We start from the raw sequence: 4,059 nt of genomic DNA, 5'->3' as shown, positions 1-4,059 counted from the left end.
AAGGCATTGTGATGAATGGGGAAGGAGAAGGTAACTTTTCTATTAGGCACGGTGGTTGTGTTATTCCACTTCATCCTTATAACAGCCCTCTAGCCGAGGCTGTGCCTTGCCCATTTCCCCTGGGCACTCATTGTTCTACTGCATACCCACAGGGTCCTATTGCAAGGACCTGCAACTCTCTGCCTTAGCACTTCTCTAGGCTAGTGTGCGGCAGAGCTGGGAGTGCCAGGAAGTGAGGGCCTCTGAGGCAGCCCTCAACCAGTGAAAATGGAATTTGGAGGATAAATTCCCCAGCTTCCTCACCTCACTTAGGTTCATTCTACATGTCTCCCAGAGTTCCCTCAGGGCTTGAACCTCAGGAGCTCTCAGCTCAGCAGTAGCTTAGTTATGTATGCTCTGTTGACTTCCTTCCCTTCCTATCTCATTTCCAGCTCCCCTGTCAGTGCTTCCTGGATCAGGGCTGGGACTAAGGTGAGGGACCCGCACTCTTTAGTTCATGTAAAAGAAGAGTTGACACTAGTATGAACTTGAAAGGGTTTCTCCACATTTTGTAGCTAGGCACTTCACATGCATTGCGCTAATCCTAACCCTGGCCTGGATTGCTTCCCAATTAAACTACACTCAAATTAGGTCCACTTCTGGAGGAACGTGTCCTAAGGCATTATTAGTCTTTATGCTTTATACATAGAAAACAGGCTCAGCGAAGTGCAAAAACTCACTTTGTCATACAACTGGTAAATGAGATGGGATTCAAACCCAGGTCTGTCTGACACCAGTGCTGATTCTCTCTACTATTCCGTATTACTTCCTAACCCCACTTGAGTCACAAAATCCAATGGGAATTTTAAGCTTGGATGGGCCCATTCTCACCTGTGAGGCAGAGCAGCTTTGGCGCTAAGTTGATCTAGAAGATGGGAATTGGGGCGAGGGAAAGGCAGGTAGTAAGTAGATGGTAGTACCAGTGGGAAGATGGAAGAATGTATAAACCCTGAGTGGGAAGGCTGCTGAAGCCATCTGTACCTGGAAGGCAAGAAGAGTTTACTTTATTTCCTCTCAGTTTCAAAAGCCCTGTACTATTGAGGTTGTGGGAGAGTTCTTCAATTTAAGAAAAATGAACTGATACCTCTTCCCTGGTGGCTCAGATGGTAAAGAATTCACCTGCAATGCAGGAGACCCAGGTTCAATCCCTGGGTTGGGAAGATCCCCTGGAGAAGGAAATGGCAACCCACTCTAGTGTTCTTGCCTTGGAAATCCCATGGGCAGAGGAGCCTGGTGGGCTACAGTCCATGAGGTTGCAAAGAGTCAGATACGATTGGGCAACTTCACCTTCAGTTTTCATCTCATGTTAGATCTAGAACAGGGGCTCCAAAGATAAGAATCATTCTTTGAGAGTCCACAGTGCAGTGGGGGAAGGCAAACAGATTCTATTGATAGATTATAGTCAATGCAATGATACAGGGAGATCAAGACACTATGGGATCAATAGGCTGCTACTCAGCTGGGATCAGGGCCAGGAGGAGCTTTTCTGGGAAGGCTCCCAGCATTGTTGTTGTCATGTATGGATATGAGAGTTGGACTGTGAAGAAGGCTGAGCGCCGAAGAATTGATGCTTTTGAACTGTGGTGTTGGAGAAGACTCTTGAGAGTCCCTTGAACTGCAAGGAGATCCAACCAGTCCATTCTAAAGGAGATCAGCCCTGGGATTTCTTTGGAAGGAATGATGCTAAAGCTGCAACTCCAGTACTTTGGCCACCTCATGCAAAGAGTTGACTCATTGGAAAAGACACTGATGCTGGGAGGGATTGGGGGCAGGAGGAGAAGGGGACAACAGAGGATGAGATGGCTGGATGGCATCACTGACTTGATGGACTAGAGTCTGAGGGAACTCTGGGAGTTGGTGATGGACAGGGAGGCCTGGTGTGCTTCGATTCATGGGGTCGCAAAGAGTCGGACATGACTGAGCGACTGAACTGATCTGAACTGAACTGAAGGTGTAATTTAAAGAATGAGGAGAAGTTCAGTGGAAAAGCTGGATGAGGCAAAGAGGGAGTCAATCCAGACAGATCAGCATGAACAAAACACTTAACAGTAAAGAGCAGCTTGATGGGTATAGGAGAGCTGGAGTAAAAGGGCATGGGGGGAAAGGCAGGAAGCTTATTTGGGCCTGAGGGCCTGTGTGCCTGGCCATGGGGCACTGTCAGCTGTGAGAAGCAAGCCTGGGAGCAGCTCAGAACAGGGATGGCCTGGCTCTCATCCCAGCTATGGTGCCTGGGCTACAGCCCACCTTTCCCCCAGCTAACTGCCTCTCCTCTTTCCTTAGTTCCTCCTGAACAGCTGGAGATTGGCGCTTAGGGTCTGTGAGGAGTCTTGTCAGGACTTGTCCTTCCCCTCGTTGTTCAATGGTCATCTGGTGTCTGAAGAGAACTGCTGATCCCTGCTATGCCTCTGCTACAGTCAGGGCTGTCATAGTAGTTCACAGACCCCAAGCCCAGGCTGCTTCCTCCCTACATAGGCTCTGACATAGGCCTTCTTTGACACTCTGCCTAGGGTACTGGGACCCCTGCTGCTGGGGAAATAGACATGGGACTTCCAGAAACATAGACAAAGAGCCCTGGCATTGCTTGTCAGGGGTGTATCACTCAGGTTCAGGAGACAGCAAACTGTCAGCATGAATCACAGCTGGGCCTTTGGCATTCAGTTCTGTGTTCTCTCCTAACTAAACAAAGTTGAGCGAGACGAGCCCCAGGCTAGGCAGGCTGCTATGTTGTGAATGATGGCCACTCTGTCCTCCCCACCCCCATTCCCAATTTTTCTGCCTTTAGAGCTTATCTGCCTGATTTCTGCCCACTGAACTGTGCAGAGGGGCTGATGTCTGGCATGTTTCCAGGTCCAGTCATGCCTCAGACTGATAGAATAGGTATCATCCATGGTCTCCATCCTGGTGTTGTGTGTAGGCTGAGTACTGTTTATGGTTAATGTTAAGGTTACTGTTGATGAGGTAGCTGGAAGTTTTATTAAAGTATCTGCTCACCAATTTTGAGGGAAATTGGTGCAGTACATCTAGTTACCATGGTGGGTATCTCAGTCCATTTGGCTTGCTATTAAATAGTACCACAGACTGAGTGGCTTATAAACAATGGAAATGTATTTCTCACAGTTCTGGCAGCTAGATGTCTAAGATCAATGTGCCAACATGGTCAGATGAAGGCCCTCTTCCAGGTTGCAGACCACCCACTTCTTGTATCCTCACATGGCAGAAGAGGCAAGGGAGCTCTCAGTGACTTAGGATGAGAACACTGGTCCCATTCATTAGGGTTTCACCCTTAGGACCTAATCACTGCCCAAAGACCCCACTTCCTAATACCATCACCTTCAGCATGAGGCTTTCAATATAAGCATTAGGTTTGTGGGGGTGGGGGACAAAACTATTTAGACCACACACTGGGCACAGTGATATCCCAGCTTTCTGCACATTCCAGAAGACTAGTTTAGGGAAAACCAGCTGGCTGGCCCACAGCTCCACTGCAGCTTGAGATTCCTCTTCCCCTTCTGGTAGGGAAGTCCTACAGTGTGAACCTACTGTTAACCTCTTGGCCTATAGACTAAAGGCTAAACTCCAGTCTGGCTGCCTCTCATCCCACCATATATCCTCACCTACATGTGTCATCTTGAGGTCCTTGGAGCTGCACCCCAATTCCATGAAGTTGCCTTGTGCTCCGTGATTTTGTACATGTTCTTCTCTTTGTCAAGGACACACTCCCACTCTTCCTTCAGGGCTCAGCTTCCTCAACTTCTGCCCACTCTGGGGCAGGGTTAGTCTCTTCCTCTTGTACTCCCACATTGCTTCGTGTTCATTTAGTAAGTCCTTCCATGTTTTGGAAAATTGTCCATTGAATTGCGTATTTCCCAGGCTAGTTTCCTCTAGTTCCTTTCCAGGGGTGAGCCACCACCTCAGAACTCAGACTCGGAGTGCCTGTAAAATGGATGGAGCTTCCCAGCATTGCAGAGGGGATATCCTAGGGCTCTTGACTCAGTTCAGAACTCTCAACTTCCTGTGGTG

This window comes from Bubalus kerabau, chromosome 1 (genome assembly GCF_029407905.1).
Source record: "Bubalus kerabau isolate K-KA32 ecotype Philippines breed swamp buffalo chromosome 1, PCC_UOA_SB_1v2, whole genome shotgun sequence".
In the NCBI taxonomy this organism is placed as follows: Eukaryota; Metazoa; Chordata; class Mammalia; order Artiodactyla; family Bovidae; genus Bubalus; species Bubalus kerabau.
Note: the sequence above shows the minus strand (reverse complement) of the source record.